This window comes from Anser anser (genome assembly GCF_964211835.1).
Source record: "Anser anser genome assembly, chromosome: 9".
In the NCBI taxonomy this organism is placed as follows: Eukaryota; Metazoa; Chordata; class Aves; order Anseriformes; family Anatidae; genus Anser; species Anser anser.
In genome coordinates, this window is record NC_139729.1 from 10,382,465 (window position 1) to 10,405,391 (window position 22,927).

General features: G+C 55.7%; 1 protein-coding gene across 5 annotated transcripts in view; it reads right to left on the reverse strand.

The window, feature by feature from the left end:
- The window catches only part of ST6GAL1 (ST6 beta-galactoside alpha-2,6-sialyltransferase 1), a 47,033-nt gene extending 39,928 nt beyond the window's left edge, over positions 1-7,105 (reverse strand). For 2 of the 5 annotated variants that reach the window (XM_083849345.1, XM_083849351.1), the window contains exon 1: positions 5,266-5,422. The gene's annotated coding sequence lies outside the window, so the exon portion shown is untranslated. Of the gene's footprint in view, positions 1-5,265; positions 5,483-6,955 lie in introns of those variants that run through there. The other 3 variants (XM_083849349.1, XM_083849348.1, XM_083849346.1) reach the window with 3 other exon arrangements.
- Between the last annotated feature and the right edge of the window lie 15,822 nt (positions 7,106-22,927).

A 22,927-nucleotide genomic window follows, 5' to 3' on the forward strand; every position in this document is an offset into this window, starting at 1 on the left:
GATTTGTGCTCTGCAGGGGAGAACTATGACCACGGATCGCTTTTAGTCTCTGAGAGAACCATTTCGGTAAGCAGCTATCTTTGCTGCAAGATTGCCATAACAATTCCTATTGTCACTCCATCCCAGTTAACACCGTTGGCACACTTCCTATGGACTGTGACCTCCGTTAATTCCCACGGGGCACCTGCAGGAAACGTGACAAACTGATTTCAATCCCTTTGATCTTCTAATCAGCAAATGCTGTAGTGGTATGAGAGACGGGCCATAAAGCATACTTCCATCTTTCCGCAAAGTTTTACAGTTATAAATGCACACTGCTTCACTCGCCGTAAGCAGGAACGGTTGTACTAGTTACAGCAGGAGTGCTAGCTTGCTCTCAGCTTCTCTCAGAGTCAGGGATCTCAGCCACAAGCCAGGGCTCCAGCACCACCACGCGCACCAGTGCGACGAGGGCTGCTAAATGCAGATCTGTGTGCAACGTGCCCGTGACAGGCCTGGCTCGAGCTCCACACTTCATTCAAACAGCTTCGTAAAGCCCAGACTAACAGAATTCTGCTGATCTTTGTGCCCCAGGTGAGCGACCACGTATGGCAGAATACCCACGCCCTCCCCTGCTCCTGCTGACAGCCCTCTCTACCAACGCAGGCAGCAGGGAGCAGGCACCAGCTAGGGACCTTGTAGGTGCCGTCTCTGCTCACTGTCAAGCCAGACGTATTAACAGCCAACACGTATTTAGAAGTTGCACCGTGCATTTGAGTAAAGTTTCCAAATATTTCCAGGTGCCTTGGGAAAGGGACGGTGATAATCAGAACCAGCATCACGCTGCAGCGCGCCTGGGCTGGCTGGCTGGGGGTTCCTGGCTTGCTCCAGCAGCACTGGAGTGCACACCGGGCAGCAGAACGAAGGCAGCTCCGCTCCGTTAATTTTCGGTAGCTGCCAGTTCCCAGAGGAAGCACGCATCGAGAGCACACAGAAATTTTAGCTCAGTCTGGCAAGGAGCTCTCTTCTCCTGCATTCACAGAGGTGCTGTTCCAGGCACCCAGAGCACAAGGACACAAGGGAAAAAGCGGAGACCTCCCTGCCCTCCAGCATCCTGTTGGTATGCAGGGTGATATTCTGTGCAGTGTTTCTATTCTAAATTAAGGTATCACAAACAGACTTTTTTTTTTTTTTTTTTTAACAAAGACAGAGGAATAAGCAAGATGCTGCACTGCAGCTTTCTCTGCAACCTTTGTCTGAGAACAGAGGTTATGGTAACTTGTGAGCAACAGATCATGAGCAAATATTTAAGATCATCTGACATCTCGCTGGCAGAGCTGCAACTCTCAAGTCTCTGAAGACACCCAACACGAGGCAGAAACTCAGCAGGCAGCTTCCAAAGGCTTCCAAGGGACCAACAAACCCGAGTGAATCAAACACACCACTCGGGACCTGCAGAGACAAAAACCTAGCGGACAGCACGCAGGGGGGACAGCACACAGTCCCCACATTTCCCAGAGGTGCTGTCACTCTGCCCTGTTACTTCCCCAAATGAGCTCCTAGGAGCTCTCAGGACCAGATTAGATTGAATACCCCAGACCTGCAGATGAAAACACCGGCATACGTGCACCCAGCTTCAAAGGGCCTTCACTAGAGCTAGCATCCGTAACCACACCAAAAGGCACATGTGCAGCCTGCTGGCACGTGGTGGGAAGCACACACGCACCTCTCCTCACTTCCAGCAGTCCTGCAAACAAAGGGATCTGTCTTCCAGAGCTGAAATCATGACAGATACAAACAGGCTTAAGTGCTGCCTTAAAGCACTAACCAACGCAGCACCATTGCTCAACGTGGTGTTTAACAAACACAAACAGATGTGCCCACACACAACCAAAGATGTCCACAACAGGGTACATAAAAAAAGAAAGAAGAAAAAGTTTACACCAGCGTTTTCCCTTACCCAGGGAGGGAGCCAACGCTGCCAGACCCCACGCTGCTCAGAGCCGGGGGCAGTCCTGCTCTGTTGCAAATCTGAACACTGACCCCAAAGATTGTCTTTGCTCTGCGTGCCATCAGCTATGGCATGTCGTACTGCTCCTTGCCTTCCCAAGCTGCAGCAGAAAGCAAACTCACCTGAGCTTTGTCCGTTTTCACTGCCACCACCTCAGTGGGAACTGCACCCGTGTCCTTCGGCTGACGCTTGGGAGCTCGTCAAGAGCCAGCAGGGAGCAGACAGAGCTCCCCGCGGAGCTGCTGCTTCACAGACCCACTTCCAGCCCCTCCTTTTTGTACCCGCTCACCTCCTTACTGCAGGCATCGCAGCAGAGCGATGAGATGTGCGTGGGCACAGTGAACCTCTGGGGTGGTTTTAGGAAGGACACTTTGGGTTCACATCTCACTAGAGGCTGAACTGCCATGCGTGTTTTAAAAAGGGCAACAAACCTGGATTTTATCTATAAGCGAATGCCCAAAGTATGTAAGTTTTTCCAAGGTTTTTAATTACACAAGTAATTAGAGCATCTGATAACAATGACTCCTGTCGGCCAGATATCTAGGAGCTCTTTACAGCAAAAACACCTCCTTTCATATTTGAGTTTTTTAATCAGCACAATTACAACTGAAAGAGCATTTGGAGGAACTACCTACAGCTCACACATCACAGACAAGTTCCCAGTCAAGCAGCACCAGCTTCAAGCACGGCTGAAGCGACGAGGGATTTCAGCAGACCTGCACGTAACCTCGGTGAAAACATTCCCTGCACACAAAGCGATCTCAGCAGCTCGGCAGCACGCGTACCACCTCACGTTCAGAATCGGAGCCTGGCCTCCCTGAAGCAGTTATGCCAAAAGCTGTATGTAGGTCAGCAACCTAAGAAGGGCTGTGGTTGGGACAAAGTATCAGACTGATTCATAATGCTCTTTGATTGCTAAATCCTTTGCAGAATTGGGATTTACATTACTCTAGCAGAGACAAGGGCTACAGTAAAGGCCAGTATGTTTCATAAAATATCACCAAAATAATACTGTCGGATCTTTTATTGCCATCTTTATTAATGCTGAGTTTAGAACAGGAAAATGACGTTTTCCCCTAGGGCTGCAAGGGCTGCTTTGACTTTCCCGTGAACAGGACGGAGGACCGCGACCCTACTGCACCATTCCTGCCCCTCCAAAAGCTGCCGGTGCAATGGCTCAGGTGGGTCAGGAGAAGCAGAGGGAGGTGACAGACCCTGAGTTCGAACATCTTCCTCAGAGCCAGCCAGCCAAGCCAGCCTTAGAGCCCCGGGTAGGACAACCTGAGGTGGATTTTGGCTAGCACCAATTATCATCCTCCGCTCCCTCCAGCCTGGAGCAGCGTGGAGGCTGGGAGAGACTTGTGCTTCACAACCAGCTGCGTGCTCGATGCCTGCAAGGGCGCTGTCACCTATGCACTGCCTTTGGCAAAGCTCTGCCCTTCAGCAGGCCACCTATCCTCTCGCAGAGACAGGGAAATAAGCCGCTGAGCGTGCAGTAATCCTGCTTCTGCAGTCAAGTTCCTCTTGAACCACAGCCTCAAGGACAGACTTAAAGATATGAAACATTACTGCCTGCATCCACTTTGCCATTAATTAAAGCAACCTCGGCCATCTCATTCTGGGACTTTTAATTTCCTCCCATGCATTTCCAGCTCTTGCAAGAGGGAACTCTGTCAGCAACTGCTACAAATTAAGATTCAAGTACTTGCCTGCTTTGTCCCAGAAAATTAGGTCTTGGCCGATGATGATGCATCTCCACATCCACAGCTTGGTTTCAACCAAGTAACAGCGTATTTCCAAACAGCAGTTAGCCAAGCAAGCAGCCTTGTTATCAAAGCCTCATAAACACGTTTGCTTGTACAGGATGAGGTGGAGGAGACACCTGTGTATTCCTCTTGCTTTCTGAACCAAGACATGTAACCTTATGCTTGCTGCCGGCTAGACAGGCATGCTGCTGGTCGCGGCTGGCGGTTCACTGTCCAGGTCTCTGAAGCAGGATTTTCAGCCCAGCCACCGCTTTTGCAGAGAGGTGCAGGCACAACACAGCACAGAACAGCACGCCAGCAGAGCCTGAACCGCCACCACTGCTTACCGCGAACAAGGCCACAACACAGGACTTTGCCCACCTAGAGGAAGCATCCACAAAATGACTGAAGAGGAGCTACAGCACAGCGCGGGGCAGCTGCAGGCTGCGGTGCCATCCCGTCCCCGGCACCCAGGACCCAAAGCTCTCCCGAGCACACGCAGCTCTGCTCACGCCTCCCCGCATCACGGCCACCTCCAGCAGCAGCAAACAGCTCCAGGAGCTAAGCCAGGCGGTGACACATGTTCCAGCTGGACCCTGTGCCCGCAGTGCCTCCAAAGCGGCAGCCGGCACGGCGGCGAGGAGCTGCGCTGCCTGCGGGAGGGGAGCGCCGGGTCCAGGCGAGCTCCTGCAGCCCTCGCCCTCCTGCAGCCACCGCGGAAACAAACGGGAAAAGTTGGCCTCGTGCGGCGCTCCTGGCCCGAGTCCCAGGGGCCTTCTGGGGAAGGTTTTTGCCAGGAATACTCTTCTTCCTAGGGCACATCCAGCATCGCTCACCTCTACACAAGCCCCGCCATTAACCCGAGCTTTGCTGAAACCTTCGCCGATGCCGTGACCCAGGCAGAAGGGCGCGAGGGCTGCATACTCCAAACCTGACCTTACCCTGGGCACCAGGTGAGGAGGATGGCTCTCTAAGATACGCAGCCCAGTACAACCAGCAGCTCTTGCAGCAAAAGCCAAGGCTGGAAAGGCACCGTTCCCCCGGCAGCACCCTTCACGCCAGCATCCCAGGTGGCCGCTGTCCTCCCCTGTACGGAGGCCAGGCCGGTGTGGGGCCACACCGCGGGGCTCCCCTGCGTTCCGGCAGCACGGCTCAGCAGCGTTAACCCACCACGAGCCCCGCAAAGGGGGTTTTGGTTCCCGCTAGGCCAGCGAGTGCCCGAGGCAAGCGCCCAGCAAGCCGCGCTCCCTGCTCGCAGCGGGACCCGCAGCTCCAGCTCGCTGCCCCCGCGCCCAGCGGGGCTCTCCGGCCGCCTCCAGCCGCCCCCCCAGCACCCCCACCCCCTCGGGTATTCCTGCTTCGACACCGCCAGGACGAGACCCAGCCGCGGCGAGGCCGGGGAGGCAACGCCGAGAGGCAGCAGCCTGCGCCCCTTCCCCGGTCCCGCTCCACCGCGCCCCTTTCCTGGCGCGGCCCGCAGCCGGCCCCCGCCCCGAGCCCCGCAGCACGCCCCCGGCCGTACTCACGTACCCGGGGGACGCCGGGGGGGGGCTCCTCCGCCGGCCTCCGGGCGCTCGGGAGCCGGGCCGGCCGCCGCAGGGCCGCGCACCGTGGGCAACGGCTCGGCGCGGGGCCGGGGCAGGCAGCACCGGGACGTCGCCCCGCCGCGGGGGCGGCACTCCTCGGCCGGGCCCCGCAGCAGCCGGGGAAGGGGGCGGCCAGCCCGGGCTGAGCCCCTCCCTCCCCTCCCCTTCCCTTCCCCCTTCCCACCTGCGCCGCCGCCGCCCGCCTTTGTTGCCGCCGCGGCCGAGGCGCTGAGGGCCGGGGGCAGCGGGCGGTGCTGGGCGGTGCTCGCGGGACCCCCGGGGCCCTCCCGCTCCGTGCCCGCGGCCCGGGGCCCGCCGCAGGCCGAAACGCGTCCGGTGGCGGCGCTGGGACGGGGCGGCGGCGAGGGACGAAGTTTTCCCGTCCCGCCGCGGGGATGCTCTGGTGGCTCTGGGCGGCCCCGGTGTGCCCGCGGCCCTTCTGGGGAGCAGAAAGGGGGCTCGCCCGCCCTGCCCCGCGGGGGCCTGGGCTGCGCGGCCGGGGGCACACAGCGCGGCCTGGGGGCACCCACACGCCCTTAGGAGGTGTCCCCAGGGCCCGGCCTCGCTCCCAGCGCTGCACGGTCCCGGTTTAAAGCCGGGTCAGGCTTCACGCACCTCTGCTTCCCTGTCAAACCTCCGAGCACGCAGCGGTGAGCGCAAAGGTGTTCTGCCAAGTTACCTACTAGTAAGGCTGCGGCCAGGCACCGATGTGGTTAATGTCACCACAAAGGCTTCAACTCTGGAAGAGGAGAGCCAAAAGCAGCGGCCCCCACGGCCCAGCGCAGCTTTTGGCCCAGGCTCACACCCTGCAGGTTTGTGTCCCGACCTCACCGTGCCACCCCACGGCCGGTGACATCCCCAGCCCGCACACCTCCCCAGCCTGCTCCTCGCAACCAGCCCATCCCAAGGGCTCACTGACCCCAGAGGGGCTGGGACACCTGCAAGGACACCCAGAGTGCAGTGAAATCACCCCCTAGGGAAGAAACAACCCGCAGTGCCATCGCAGAAGGCAGGTGACGTGATGCTGCGGGCAGGTACAGCTTGTGGCAGCGTGACCCCGGCAGGTGGAGGAGAAGCAGAGGGGGGGACACGGCTTTCGCCCAGGGCAGCCGAGTCCTCGCACCTGCCCCAGGCTGCAGGGCTGCTGGCACGTGGGTGCACGCAGGGCCTGGAGCGATGGGCAGGCACGGCTGGTGTGCGGGCCGGGTCCCGGCTGCATGTCCCCGTGGCCCCACACGGCCCTGCGACGCTCCTTTTTGGAGCACAAGCCCCAGAGCTTGGGTTTCACAGGACACAGGCACTTTGCCGCACAGGCAAAATGGTTTCAGGCACTTCCCAGCACTTACAAGGTGGTTAAACCTATACACAGAAGCTGAAGCTAGGATGAGTTTGCGAGGCTCCTTTGAGCAGGATCATAAACAAGAAAGGCAGCTGGCCAGCCCACACTTACCACTAATCATGTTTGTTTATGCGGATGGTTGCTCTGAAAGGTCTTGGCCTGGGGTAAGATCCTTCACTGAGCACCTTGCTGGTCCTTTTGCAGTCAGACCGTGCAGGAAGATAGCCGCCATCCCCCACGAGCAGCTGGATAAAAGCCCCCTGCCCTCCCCCAGGGGCCCAGGCTGGTAACACACCTGCTTGCCTCCACGTCTCCCACGACGCAGTCTCCTCTCACAGCTCCTCAGCTGCACCTCAGATCCCTGGCACCACACCACTTGCAGGAGGGAGCGTAACTGCTCAATTCCCCGGGCTGGTACAGCAAGCACTTCCCCTCCTCCTGGCACCACTCATCCCTCCCCTCTCGTTGCACTGAGGCTTCAAACCCTGACACTGCCAGAGAAGGGACCACCCATCGAGGAGGGAAACCTTCCCCTGGCTCTGGGAGCAATTACAAAACGTGAAGATAAACGAAAGCAATCTTTCCTGTGGCCCCGCGGGGTGAACCTCACCCACCTGCCTTGCCGTGCCCTGGAGCAGGCAGCAGAGACCACAGGGGGAGCGGGGGAAAGCAGCCAAATTCCAGAGGGACACACCAAGCGTGCTGCCTCGTCTCACTCTCAACTCCTACCTTCTGGCTGTGCTTCTTTCCAGGGAACAACGCTGTCTCCAGCTTCTTTGTTTGAGCTGCTTTTCCCTATGCTGCAGAAGAACAAGCGGTTGCAGGGTGACCATTGCAGTCACAGGCACTCCTCTTTTTCTGCCGCTCTAAAAGGCCGTGCAGCCTGAAAGAGGAACATCACAAAAAGAAGGCTTTTGTCCCAGCACGCATGTGTCCCATCCCAGCCCGGTTCAGGGACTCTCATCCCACCGCCAGCACCAGTAGCTGCTGCAGCACATGAAGAAGCACGTCCCGGCGTTACGGATCCTCCTCCAGGCTCAGCTGCCAGGCCCCCGGGTGGCTGCACAGAAAGGAGCAGGTCTCAGGGCGGTGGCTGGCACAGCTTTGCCCCCTGGCTACGTGCACACACCGAGTTACAGCTGTCTGGGCAGGGAAGGAAGGGCACATCGTAGCGGTTCTTGCTAGACACATTGCAGACAAGCAGTCGGCTCTCCAGCGATGAGCGTTCGTGCTCCTTGCCTGCTAATATTAGAAGTTTGGGAAGAACAGGACTCCTTTATTGAGAGGCATGTAAGGGTGGCAAATGAGTGGTTTTTACATGAAAAAAATATTCAGTCCTATCTTCAGTTCCTTAGCTCTTTGATTAAAGCGTTAATAGCTTCATGACAAAAAGTTGTCCCTGTCTCCGTTGCTCAGCCTGGCTTTCCTTGAACCACACAGGGGACCTGCACGAATGGCCTTACTCTGCGCAACAGCAGAAAATTTCTCCTGAAGCTTCCAGTACAGTGAAACCAACTGAAAATAATTGAAACGAGAGTTCAGAAGGTCCCCCAAATCCACATTGTCCATCCTCCTTGCCCCAAAGCATCATTCTTGACAAACGTTTGTCTAACCTGGTCTTTAAAACATCCACTGATGGAGATGTCGCAAGCTGTATCTTTGCCAGGGTTTAATTATCCTGCAGTTGGAAAGTTTCTCTCACCGTCTTTTCAAAATCTCTGCTGTTGTAATTTTTCCCTTGTCCCCAGTGGGCACTGAGAACAGTTTATTGACGTACTCTGTGGTAGGCTGTTATATATTTAGAGGTTAACTCATCTCCCTTGTCTTGTTCTGAACAGAACAACGCCAGTTCATTCAGCCTGTCCCCACAGGTCATGTTGCCGAGCTCTGCCACCCTTCTTGCTGCTCACCTCCAGTTCCTCCCCAGCCAGCGTTTAACTTTAGTGCCCCAGCCTGGATGCAGATGTCTGTTCTGAAGCCCAGCCTGCCCTGAGCAGAGTGCAGGGGTTGCACAGCACCACACGTGCACGCTTCTGCCCGCAGTCTCCAATTCACGTGCTGCCTTCACGGGAGGCTGTTGTCACCGACTTGAGCTCCCTGGCACTCACTGTGCTGGCCACAGCTCTTTGCATGACCCTGGTGCCAGACCCCGGGCAGCCTGCCCTGGGCAGCAGGAGCAGCCCGCGCCCCTTGGCAGTGCGGAGTGGTGCCAGCCTCCGCCCCGCACACCGCCGTGCGCTCCTGCTCCTCTTGGCATCCGGGATTCCTGCATGGGCAGGATGCCTCCTGCTTCCTGCATTCCCACGGGTGCACTCTCCAGGCAAAAGTGAAGTAAATAAAAACAGTTAGGCCACTGTGTTTTCTCCTTTGGCCAGCTCCAGCCAGTCTCCTGGGACTGGGGCGAGGCTACCAGAGCTCATGATTCATTATGCCCATGTTGTATTTATCTCTTCTCAGTGTTGTGCTGTTGGCATTCAACAAAAATACAACACATTTAACTGGGAGAGAAACGGCAGACTCCAGGCAGCAACAGCAACAGGGAAGGATTTATAATTGTTGCTGGCACGCAGCATATAGACTCAGCACCAGTTTAGGAAGGTTCAATTGTCTCAGATTGCGCTTGCAGACAAGGTAACAAATGCAAGTCCACACACAGCCCTAGCTGGAAAAAAAAGTAATAATAAAAAAGGCGGGACCGTTTTTTCTTGGAAAATTCTATGTCACTGGGTTGCAACACAAGGAGGTAAAATCTCCCTTCAGGCCAGGCTGAAGAATGCTTTAGCATCAATGCCATCAGCTCAGTTTTCTTCTCCATCTCCTACCTGCACACCATGCTGCGTGGCAGCACACGGCAGAGAGAAGTCGTAGCCCTCCCTCCCGTGCCATGTTTCAGCCCAGCTAAAAACAGCAAACGTCCAAGTGCAGCTATCGTTCTCTTTGTTGTCTTCACACAGGAGAGGGTTCAAGTCTGGACAATTAACTCCTAGACCGATTTCTGCAATCAGCATCCCAGCAGGATGCTGTACGCTGCTCATGCCCTGGCTCCTTGAAAGTTTAAAATAGGGAAGAAAATGTCACTTCCTCTTATTTAGGGAGAGAGGAATTCACATATTTTAAAGCCTAACAGAACCAGAGTGTATGAACAACTTTTCTCCCCCATCCCCTTCTAATCATCTTGATTATGGCAATAAAGGAGGAATCTTCTGCTGAGAAGCAAAAGGGTCTGGGAGACCCTCAGACTGCACCACATCATGGGGGGAACCTGAAGGTACTGCTACAGAATCTGCCATTAGCTGAAAAACACCTTGTAGGGTGGATAAGTGCAGCTGAACCATCTTTAAATCATGCCTTAGGTATCTATAGCAGCAGCACGTTTCTGGAAGAAAAGCCGAGTCCTGGCTACGCTCCAAGGCACCCAGCCGCTGAGGTGACAGTGTGCAGCACCGTGGGTTCTCCTGGGCACAGCTGGCAGAAGCGCGCAGGGACAGGGTGGACCTGTAACTCCTGACGTGGACCTGTAACTCTTCACAAGGTCTTTTCCTGCGTGTCAGGCGTAGCACAGCCATGCTGCTGGAGGAGGAGATCTTCCCTGGGTCACAGCCAGCAGCAGGGGGGGTCAAGGATGAGCAGGAGGAATTTCCTTGGATGAGAGCAGCATTCCCCAGTAGAGGCTCATGGCAAGAAGTGGTTCCTTTCAGGGCTGTGTTTTATTCCCCACACATCCGTGTTTTTTCAGGCTACCCAGGAGAGTGGCTCCGGTATTCATTCCTTTGGGACAACGAAGTCAGTGGCCATCCTTCAGAGATTTCCTGGCAGCACAAGAGGTGCCCCTTCAGCAGTCAGACCGTCAGACTTGGTTTAAGCATGCCTCTCCCTGATGAACCCCCAAACTTAGTTTTTATTACAGTAATCCAGACTTTGACAAACAAACAGCCTTCCTCTGCACAGCTGGAGCTGAGAAGCCCAGCCAGCAGCACCCCCATGCAGCAGCACCCCCATGCATCGCCCACCGCTGCCTTCACCCCCGCGCGGCCCCCAGGAGGGCGGCTGGAGCATGCCTGCCTGACAGCGAGCTGCAGAGCTCTGGTCTGCCACCGTGCAGGGCTGCTTTCTGGGGGGACACATCTTCCCTGGGAAAGGAAAAGGCGCTGTGCTGCGGCACTGAGGGACGGTGCTGTCAGCACTTGACATCATTGATGGGAAAACAGCAAAAAGACAGAGCTACTTGCACCGCTCTGCCCCATGACATGAATTCACAGAAGGATTAGCGGCATTCTCAGCATTGCCCCTGACTTACCAGGAAATCCTGTAAACACAAATTGAAAGCAATGATGTAATATTTTCATAAAACCCAAGAATTTCAACATGGAAAGTACTCGGTTTTAAATGTTTTCTTGATTAAAAAAATAATTTTCAGTTTGTTAGGAAAAAGAAACACCACAGCACACCACTTCAACTGAAAAATAATTTCAACAAAACATTTCCAAGTAGTGCTCACCAAGATATACTACTCCTCATTGCTCCTCAGAGTCCGGGACAAGAGGCAGGGGCTCTGTGAGCCTCCTCCTGCAGAGGAGATGTTCCAGCCCGATGCAGAGTTAAGGAGCAGTGGATCCAGTGTGGTTACTTCACACCCCACCTGGTGCACGTCTGCTCAGCGATGAAGAATTAGGAGCTTATCTGAGCTGAACTGTATGCAGTAACTCTGAGAAACCTTTCAAGACATCATAACTAGTGCCATAATGTGATGGCTCTGCAGGACAAAGGCATGCTTGCTGCTGCCCAAGCCAACACGGAGGTTGGCACCCAGCCGCCAGCCCCCACGGGGCTGTCAGCGTCTGCATTATGCTTTCCTGGATTTGCCCTACAGGGAGGTAGGGCTGGGTGCTGGTTGAAACACAGACTTTTTGGCCAGCTGCCCACCCTGCCCCGTTGTTACCACCCGTCCTCCCTGCCTGGGGAAGCCCAGCGCGTCCTCCATCCTCGGTCAGGGTCTCCTAACGCCCCAAGCAGGCTGGGCACAGGGAACAGAGACAAGGCAGACACTGCACCCTCCAGCCCCATCCAGACCGTAAGGTGATTGTGGACCCAGCGTCTGATCGCAGTGCACGGAGCAGTGCTTGGGGCTGGGCCAGGGATGTTGGCTCTGCTTACCAGGAGGCGGCAGCTTCTCCCAGTCGGTGGTTCACAGCACAGAGAGTGCTGATGAGGAGCACTGCACTGCTGGCATCCTGGTGCGGGGTGTTCTGCAGATTCATCAAGCCATCTGACCCACCGCAGCAGGGCTGAAATTAAAGGATGTAAGAGGCAAGCTTTAAGAAAGGAAGTCATTACTTACCTGCTTTTTTAGTGAATTTACGAATAGCCTACTGACTTCAAAGGGTTGAAATGTAAGCCATTCCTTTGTGTTTCAACAAAATACAATTTTTCTGGGTGTGCTTTGCAGTTTTTCCTTCTATTTATGGCACTAGCTGAAACTGGTGGTACCAGGCACTTGAGAACCAAGTCCTCAGCCACTGATGACCAGCCTTACTCCAGCAGAACCGGCTCCGCTGCAACCACAGGTGTAAATCAAAAATACCAGTGGCACACCAGGACGTCACAGTACTCTACAACTACTTCTTTCCTTTAAATCAAGAACTGGGCTTTGAATTTATGGAAGTGTAAAGTTTCTTTCTGTATTAACCAGCTACTTGACGTTGTGCTGTGTTGTGCTGAAGAGGAGTAGCTGCAGGATGTTCTCACCGTGTGCTTTTTACATTGAGAGTTATCAATTTCCCCTTACTTCTCCTAGGTATGGTTTAATTATCATGTGAGTACCTGCACCTTTGCACCTTGAGGGTCCTGAACTGATCTGCAGACTGATTACCTGCATTTTCAGGTTGCAAACGTGGAGGTTCAGGGACAGATTTTACAACTGTCACTCTTGTTGATCAGTGCTAGTTTGTATGAGTAGTTCTGTCACAGTCACAGGGAGCTATTGCTCAACACAGTAAAACACCACAGATTCTGCCTCTTTAGGTTTTCCTGAGAGCCAGTGGGGTGGTGAGAGGTCTTCACACCCTCATTTTTTGATGGTTTATTTGAAAATCAAAACTTAAGTCCTCCATATTAATTCTGGAGCCTGCTACGTAGGGAATTTTTAAAGCAACACATTATTTTCTGCTCAGTCTCGGTGCTTATTTCCTAAAGGACTGCAAGAAGATCTTGCTGTAATGGTGCTGGAACGGTGATTACAGCACATCCTGTGCCACAGCAGCCAGTAGGTGCTTTGCACCCTCTTTTCAGAAAGCCCGGTGGGGAAGGCGAGGTAGCCAGCAGCACTCGGCCAGCTGGCACACCGGCTTTTTGATCTGCACCCAAGACAGGATTAAAGAGCGCTCAGGCAGCGCGCTGGCCCCGGGCTGCACGTGCAGCACGCCCCCAGACGTTGCTCCAAGTGAGCCCTGGTGCAACGCTCTGGGACTGGGAGCGAAACCACACTCACTGAGCCCTACAGCCTCGCGATGTAATGAAATACCTAGGATTGCTTCCACTAGAAGCACAGCGTGGAGGTTGTCAGGGCAGCTCGCCAGCCCATTACTGTAATTCACTATCAATATGTGCTGTTTGGAAGCTCACTTCCACAATAATCCAAGAGGATAATTTCTGTGAGGTCACAGCCTCCCCCAGGCCAACGACTGCTCCTTTCCATCCCCTCCTAGCAGCAGCATGAAGTCCAGCCTTGGCCTCAACACCATTCCAACCCTGCAGCATCCACAGGCAATTTGGGTGTTGCAAAGCTCTCCCCTTGCACGTCCCCAGCCCCCGTTCCTTCCAGGAGGCAGGAAGGGACGAGGAGCAGGGATGCTCTGCAGCCAGGCACACAGAGTGCTCTCCAGGCTCAAGTCCAAGGTAAACCTTGCTCTGCAGGACCAGCCCAAGCACCGAGCGCTTACTGGGGAGCACAACGTCCCTAAAAGCTTTGGAGGAGCTCTGGGGACACACAGCCCACTGGAAAGCAGCTGAGGTCACTGAAAAGTAATGTTTATGCTGCTGCAGGAAACGTATAGGGGATTTTTATCTGGTATTGCAATCCCAGATAAACAAGGAGTCAGGGTAAATAAAGATGTCACCAGCTGATAATATATGCACAGGAATTTCCAGGCAATGATTTATACTGACACCGGTGTATTTGCCAGCATAAAAATACAGTTGCAAGCAAAGCATTTGGGATGCAGCTCTCCCTCCTTCTAAGGGCCCCTGCCATTTGCTCCAGTTTGCTTTGGAATTGTCCAAATGAGAGTCCCTGGATGCCTCCCAAGCATTCACCCAGCACCTTCCTAGCTGGTAGCCCCTCATGCCCACCTGGTTTTGCGCACAATGCTCAAGAAACTCGAGTACAACTTTCCAATTACTGTTGGGGTGCAGAAGGAAAACCCAACAGTTATTCTGCCAGCACAGCAGCAAGGGCAGGGTGCTGGCACAAGCAGTTGTAACAGCTGTACAGGTGCTGGTGCAAAGCTGCCTTCGCTTACAGGCTTCTGTTTGTTACTGGCACAACCAGCTCAGAAGCCAGCACAGCCCAGGCTCTCCCTCTCCTCCCACCTCCCGTGGCCGTACGCCTGATGCAGAGGTACACGCATGCTTCTGGCCAAATCCTCTCTTCCCAAGACCGAGGTTCCCAAGGGACTGTGAGGAGCCCTGTCCACACCTGTGAGCCCTTTCAGGGCTGGCGTGGGGGGCCACCAGCTGAAGGTGCTGGTCCAGAGCCACCCTCTCCGCGTGCCCCCAGAGCAGGCTGGCCCTGGCCCCAACTCTGCCCCTTTGCAGGGGAGCCTCCGTTCACGACAACTCTTCTCTCTGCCCTCATCCTTTTGCCTTCTGCTGGACAGATGCCAACTGCAAGCAGAGGACCACGGCAGGCATTGTTCCTGGCCCACACCTCCTGCACCACCTCTTTTCCAAGGCGTAGCTTCAGGGCAGGATGCGACCTGAAAGCTGCCTGCATCAGGGTGTGCGGAGGGCAAGCTGTGAACTTAAAAAAAGACCTCAAGGAAATGAAGTTCATGAGGGAAGAGTGTTTCTACATTGACTGCAGTAACACAGGAAGCAAAAAACTCACTATTAGATAAGAGCAGCAGATAACTTCTCGTTTTCTCACCGACTGACCGAACTATAAAAAGATCAGGCCCTCACCGCTTCCTGTTTTCACCACACCACGGTGCATCTCCGCAGCGCGGGGTGGCGAAGCCAAGTGCCACCGGCACGAGGCGTCAGGGCAGCAGCCGTGGCCACCACAAGGGAACGGGGAGCACCGGGGCTGCCACTGTCCTGCTGGCTGCAGCAAGGGAACCGACCCCAACCGCAGCGCCCTCGGAAGAAAAGCGACCCTTTTCTCAGGCAGTCTCTGAGCACGCGGGGCAGAAGGCTACCTGCAGCCTTCAGCCTTGCCCCTCCCGCGTGTGCATTTCTTGTAGGAGCACAGCAGAAGGGCTGAGGCCAGCAGAGATCCACAGGCTCGTATTTAGGGAAGGGGGCTGTGCTCAGCAGCCCCCTCTGGGAGGGGGGTGGCTTGCAAATGCTGGAAGGCTCCAGCTGAAAGGTGGTTTGGGTTTAGGGCAGCTGTTGGTATTTTAGTGGCAGCGACCCAAGAGAAACACCCCGAACTCGCCCCATGCAGTGTTACCGACTCACCAAATCCCACTGCGGAGCCCTTCCCTTCCTGGTACGAAGGAGGAGAAGCCAACCTGCAAGCAGGTGGGAGCGGGCAGGTTCCCAGTGCAGAGGGCTGCCTACAAAATCCCTGGTTTTCCTCAGACTCTCCAAAATACCTCAGCCAGCTGCAAAACACTCCAGCAAGAAAGTCAGCTTTTCAAGGAGGCAGAAGGAACCTGAAAGGGAGGATGAATAAAAGCAACGTTTCTGATTTAATACCTCTAACTCTAAGGCAGTGGGTCTGCTCAAAAGTTAACTGGAGAACAGTAAGCAAGTTGTCATGTGCTTCTACAGATTTTAAAGCTACTGTATTTGTGGATGGAATTAAACCTTGAAAAATACCCTATTTACAGGAGAAACGAGATGAGCAGGGGGCTTGTGAGGAGGCTGCACTGAAGTGAACAAGCTCTCCTCGAGGACAGGGGAATCCCTTGCCATGCTGTTATGGGTTCAGAAGTGTAGAGGGGAGAAGAAATTGCCAAAATATTCCTTCCTCAGCATGGAAATACAGAGCTTGGCTTGGGCCGAAGCCACACGGGTGGGTGAGAGGCTGGGTGGGAGACCACAGAGGCACCACAGCAGTGGCACAGCAGCCCTAGGCCACAGGAATGCGCTGAAACAGGGCAGGAATCAGAGCTCTGAGGAAATGCTCACAAAAGCCAAACTGAGTCAAGGAGCAGGAAACGGTGAGAAGAGGCCCGCAGACGGTGAGAACAAGCGCAGACCAAAACAGAGTCCTACCTGCAGGCTGCGGGATCTGCAGGAAGCAAGGCTGGTTTGCAGAAGTATGAAAATAAACAAAGCATTTCGCTATGAAGGAAGTGGAAGGGGAGGGAGATGGCAGCGGGGCGCGCTGGGCACCGCTCTCCAACCTGGGGGCCAGGCAGGTGGGAGACAAGTCCTCCTGATGCCTCCTGCAGCGTGTGTGCTGGGGTCCGGAGCCAAGGAGTCGTGCAGGTGCCACTGCAGGACAGAGGGACGCTGTGAGCCCCTGCCCAGCCTGTCCAACACACAGAGCCCCGAGAAACAACCCCCAGTGCCTAGACAGAACCTGAAGGAAGGGTCAAAGCACACAGCCCAAAGAAAAATCCGAGAGACAACGCATCAGGTGCCTTTCCCATGGAAAAGGGAAGGATGGTGTCCTCTTCCTGCGTTCAGAGATAAGCAAGTATGCAAAACAGAAACACTTCCCCACGCTTAGCGTGTGGCATGTTGGTGGTAACAGGGCAAATGCCAGGGGGTTTTCCAGGACAGAGGCTTCAGCCGGCGTCCTCGAGGGGCAGAGCAAGCACCCCAGCCCCGGTTCAGCCCCGCGTGCTCTCAGGCAGGTGGTGCTCAGGAACCAGGCGGCTGTACCGCTCCCTGCGCCTGCAGCCGGGCACGGCAGCCCCAGGGGACACCGAGAGCCTGAAAGCTCCTCTGAGAGGCAGCCTGGAGCAGTGGTAAGCCATAGGAGGATGTACCCAGACCTCAGGAGGTTTATGAAAGCCACCTCAGGATGCACGGACACAGATGAGCTGTAGCTGAGACCGCATCTCCCCATGTTCCTCAGCTACCTCTGCCCCCTTTGTGTTTCCTAACCCACCTGTTGTTAAATTCTCACCATACATAAGGTCCCTACCATGGCACTGTAAGAGATCATTTATTCTGGCATACGGCAACATCAGTGGAAAATACGACTCAGATGTGTCTGGGTTCCTGTTCTGCTCAAGACCGGCTGCAAATGAATATGAAGGAGGTGAGAAAAAAAATAATAAATCATCAGGTGAACAGAACAGAGAAAGAAGCATTTCTTTGGGGTGATGCAACGGGGTCAGTGCTTCTCTTTGCAATCTCCCTGCGGATGACCAAGCTGCCATGGGCACCAGGAGACCCAGGTCCCAGCCGTCCTGCTTGGGGAGCCGGGGAGAGGAGAAGAGAGCTGTTAACGCTTGGAGAAATGCTTGGAGAAGTGCTTGGCCTGAGCAGCAGCACTGGGCTGCTCCTGCTCTGTGTTTCAGAGCAAAGCTGTCTGCACGGTGTGGGTACAAGGGCTGTCACGGGGCCCTGCGCTCGCGACCCAGGAGATGCTGCCGAGGTGGAGGACGTTTCGCACGGGGCGTGGGGGGGCCGCTGGGGCAGCACCACGGCGCTTGGAGCCGCATCGTAAAGCGACCACCGCACACGCGGCAGTCACCGCGGCGAGGGGCTGTTCCCGTGCCTTTTGGAAACAAACGTAAAAAATGACCAAGACAGGAAGTCAATTATTTTCAGAGGTATTGGAAAAAGCACCACACACTGAGAGGGAGGGGGGGGACGAACAAAGCCCCCAGACACAAGAGATGACAAAGCCACTAAGCACTAAAGTGGCCTGATTATCTCTGACAAACATCCGTTGACATTTGCAGGCTCATCACAAACTGAAGTGGCAAAGCTGTAAGTGATTATTTATGTTTCAGCCTAATGACAATATTTGCAGAGACAGCGCCGAGTGACAGCTCGCACACAGCCGTGGGCAGGGCTCTTCTGCCCCGAAGGAGCCCAGGAGCATCAGCCCGACCTGGCTGGGGTCTGCCCCAACACCAGTGGCAAGGCCCCAAGGAAGCAAGAGTACCAAAAGGCAGAAAAGAAAGTATTTAGAGCATTTTTCAGACGTGTGAAGCTGTCTGAAAAAAGAAATAACTCAGATCTTTTTCTGTTTTTTCCTCCTTGCTATTCAGAGAACCTCTGTGTCATTTGAGAAGAGACACAGCAGGACGCTGGCACTTGCCCTGCCAAAGCAGTGAGAAAGGACAGTCCCTATTAAAGACACCACCCTCAGAGGGGCTGTAAGTATAAAAGGAGATGAATTTATGCCACTGAGCCTAACCCGCAGAAAACAGCACAGCAAGGAGCGGGAGGAAGGGGAGCGCCTGGCTGCAGGCAGCGGGCCAGGCACCGACATGCGAACCCTGCCAAAACCCCACAAAGGTGTAGGAAGGCAGCGTGCCTCACTGCAGAAGCATCTCCAGCCCTGCAGGGTCCCCGTGTGAGCACAGACCCCGGGCTGCCCGAAGCCCAGCTGGGCAGCACTACGTCGGGGGGCTCCTGCGCACCGCCGCCGCGCTCCCAGCACCCAGCCGGCGCTGGGGGCTCGGTGCTGGGCGCTGGCCCCACGGCCACGACGTCGGCACCCGCCTCCCCGCAGCCACACGGCCCAGCACCACGCCACGCCGCGGAGGAAAACGCCCTGGAAATGAACCTCTGTCTGTTCCCGGGCAGAGCCCGCGGTGCTCCGAACACATTGCCCTCGGTCCCCCAAAGTTCGCCGGCATTTCTGCAGTGACGGTGCCTCGTCTGCCGGATCGGCCTCTCCAGCTCGCACCTCGGCTTCTTGGCAGGCCCGGCGCAGGGTGCCGCAGAGGGCTGCCTGCAGGGCTGGAGGCTGCCAGGCGCTTGCCAAGGGCAGGAGGATGTACAACACCGTGAGAGCCGAGAGCAAGTCACCATATGCAAAGTCACATCAGTCGTCTTTCGTAGCAGAAGGAGGCAAAGTCTGCAGCAGAGGCAAAGTAATTTGATTCCAGAAAAAAATAGAATTTATTGCTGAAGCCAGTCACAGTGTGGTTTTGGCTGTTCGAGTCAGGAGAACAAGCACTTAGAAAAATGAATAATTAAAGACATCATAAGCCTTGCATTAGCCCTACAGCAACCATAAATGCTTTCTCCTAAGCATAAAGAAATACCCCATGGAAAGCGTCACAGATGAATCAGCCTGTGCAACTTCCCGAGGAATGCTCTGTGCTAATTTACACCACAAAACGCCCAAAGTCAAAACACATAGTAGTCATTTTTGATCAGATTTACAGCTTCTTGATGAAATATGCATCATTCATAGTCCACAATAATATTTCATTTTATGGACAACGTAAGACTCACACTGCCTTTAATTAACCCTGTCCTTGTGTCTAGGTCATTAGGTTTTGTGAACGATGGGAGAGAGACGCAAACTGTTGTTCCTTAGCACCTTACTGGTGTTTTGAAGCAAAGCTTACCAAGTTTAGTCCACGGGGAACCTGTCAGCACAGGTTAGCACAGGTTCCCCATGCCGTGGTGCCCCCACTGCCCGCAGCACAGCCAGGCGCGTGGGGACGAGCTGTCTGCCCAAGGGCCAGGGCATGGTGACAGGCAGCTGGATGCCAGCCCACGAGGCTCCTGTCCTGGGAAAGCAGCTCCCAAATCCAACCGGCCAGCATCCGAGCCGCCTGCTCTACTGCCCTGCAATCACAGCACATAGGTGAGCACGCGAGGGGTGGTACAGTGATGGGCAGGAAAGTGTCAGAGAAACCGGGGAACAGAGGAGACGAAAGGATTTATCCTCTACATTCAGCGTTACCCAAGAGAGTCCGGCAGTTGTCTTTTAAGTGGAAAAAGTCACCGAACTGATGCAAAACAAGCCAAAAGCTGTGCCAGAAGCACATCACGGAAACAGTCCCCACATGAGCCCAGGTGCCCCACAGGTGCCCGTGCAGAGGCAGGGTGGGACTCTGCTCGCTGTGACGCGCCGTGACCCTGCCATCTCGTGGAGGAGCACAAAGCTGACGCCCCAGTTTCCATCGGTAAGCCCAGCCAGAGGCTTTTCCAGTGACTTCTCCCACTTTTGATACATCGGTCTCAAACCAGAACCAAACACAAGGCACAGATGAGTTTCGGACCCAGAGCTCCGACTGCTGCTCAGAAGCACTGCCTTTGGGCAGAGCCACACGTCCCTCGCGCCTCTCCTTTTCAAAGCCCCTGCGATGCTCATCGGTGCCTGCAAACGCTGCCCTGCAGCATCCTCGCCTCCGAGGCGAGACCCGCCGAAAAGCCCAAAATGTGCTGTAAAACCAACCCCACTGATCGGCCGCAAAGAGCAGGGAGGCAGCTAATGCACGGCTGAGGTTACCCGAGCCAGCGGCCCCGGGTCGATACCGGAGCGAATGGAAAAACAGTCGCAGCCAAAAGTGATTCTTGTGCATTTACACAACGGGAAGAAAAGCGATGGGAGGACATGATCCCGCAGGGTGCATGTGCACAGGGATGGCGCTGGGCTGCCACCAGGCTCATCCCGAGAGCCCAGCAGCCACCCCAGCACCCCCACCAAAGCTGCCTTCCCACCAAACCTCTCGGGGCTGTGGTGTCCCCGTGCCTGCTCGCCTTCCCTGCCGGCCCTGCACAACGCCCAGGCAGAGCCCCGCAGCCCGGTGCCGCTCTGCCAGGGCTCTTAGCACCATCTGTTGTCCAGACCGCACAGCGGACTTGGGTGATGCAGACATTCACAGCTGCGCAGAAAGCTGCTGTTCTCCGTGTTTAAATTATTGAGAAATACTCTCCGAATGAACAATTTACCTGATTATAAAAGTGTGATTCGGTGGATGCACACAGGATTCGGGTGGCTGCGGGGTTACCTGCTGTACTGGGGGCTGGTCAGCTGGGTGAAGGCAAGGGGAGAGCTGGGCAGAGACGTGCCCAGGTGCCTCGCTGGGAAGACACCGTCACTGCTGGGAGCACGACTTGGTGCGGTGCTTGGACAGCGGATGGCTCAGGGGGGCACGCTGCACACCGGGTCACGGAGCCTTTCCTTCTGTTCCCTGCCCCAATCCTTCCCACCCCAGGACAAACCCCAGACCAGACCGGCCTGTGCTAAAAGGAGCAACACCTGGCTCAGCTGCCAGCCTGCATGAGAGAGGGCCGGACCTGGCAGGGCTGACACAGCCCCAGGGCCCAAACAAACACATCTCGAAGTCCTGTTCCTTCGGCATGAGAAACACTGACGGGCCAAGATCCCTCGCTGGGAGCCAAGCAGCGCTCCCTGGGGCCGGGGAAGATCGTCCGCGGTCACCGCGGAGAGAGACACCAGCGTGCTCCAGCCTGGCAGGAGCCGTCCTGCCCGGGCTGCCCGCTGCAGGGACGAGCAGAGCCCGTCTGTGCGAGTGAAACGGGCCGAGAAATTGGACGCCCTGAGTAACCCAGCGAGGGCAGAAAGCACCCGGCAGGGCGGAGGGCGAGGGCTCCCCACGGCCAGCATCCCCAGCGTGGCAAGCACCGCTGGGCTCCCCTCGACACCCCCCCGGCATGGGGCGCCGGCCGTCCACTGCGCACAGCCTCAGGCTGCACGAAAAGAGCATTTTACAGCCTGTCAGCCTGCCCGCTGAACGGCGTAAACAGTTTTAGCTGTTTTTAGCGAAGTGGAGACTGTGCTGTTCCTCGTACGTGCAGTATCCAGGGCGGAGGGGAAGGCGAGGGGACAGGGCAGGACAGCGCAGGGCGGGCGTCCCTGGGGGGCACGGCGCTCACCCCTCACGCCGCAGCAGCAGGGACCATGCCTGCGCTGACGGAGCCCAGCTGATAATCAGCCTCCCGCTATGTTTTATAGACATCTAAATATAACCTTGTGCTTATTTTTAATTCTCAGGGAAGGCTGCGGTCCGCAATCCGTCATTTCTGCATTTCTCACATTCTCAGGCTGGGATCGGACCCAGCAGAGCAAACAAGGTCAGGCTGAGCACGAGGCCGGTGACCACGGCTCGCGGGGAGCCGAGAACACCCCAGAGCCCCCGCGGGAGCTGCTGCCTGCCAGCACCGCCACGGTGGGCACAGCCGGGCCACCCCTCGCTTGGTGGCAGGCTTGGTACGGCACCGGGCAGAGCAAAGGCGTTCGAGGTGTTTTCACATCCTGCAGGCAGGAGCGGCTCCCTGGGCCGTACACATCTCACCCTGCGCCGGGAACAGGAGCCGGCCCCGATGCCCAGACCCAGCCGGTAGGAGCACAAGGACACAAGCGTGGGGCTGTGGCAGCGGGGTGTGCCCCGGCCAAGAGGCAGGCAGCGACCGTCGCCTTCCTGCCCTCCTCTGGGAAGCAGAGAGACCGTCCGGGAGGCTGCTGATGGACCAGGAGTCGTTCATCACCGTGGCATTTTCCTAACAGCTGAATCGAAATGCCATGCCATAATTGCAGCACTACCTATGAAACACGTCACGTCCGATTCTCAGATACTAGCAGCCTAACAAACTTCTCCAGCCACGCATTTCGGGGGTCAAGCCAAGAGCTGGCAGAGACAACAATCTGTCTGGCTCCTGGCCAGGGAGAGGCAGATGAAAACCTCTCATCTCCACTGAGTCCTCCAAACGGTTCTCCATCCTATGGATTGCATGAGGGATGATTGACTTAGGTCTCAACCCTGCCTGGAAAAATTATTGTCAAGAAAAAAAAATAATATCCAAATTCTTCAAATGTTGGACCGACAGCTTGACCAAAATAAGGAAGCAAGCAAGCAGCTATCCAACAGCTCCTCCCTTCTTCGTCCTTCTCCTCACTACTTCAGAACTCACCCTTGCTGACTCCCAGCTCTACATGTAAGAAATTAATTCATTTACACATCCTCTTATTCCCTCCTAGACAGCCATCTCTTTAGAGCAGCAGAAATTCAGGACACCTCTCTGCTGATACTCCCTTGGATGAGCTTTCCCCATCCCCGGGGACTCAGCTCCCCGACGCTGCTTCCCCATGCTTGCCTGGGACAACACCTTGCTCTGGCATTCCCCGGCCCAGTTTTGCAGGCAGGGTTTGCTG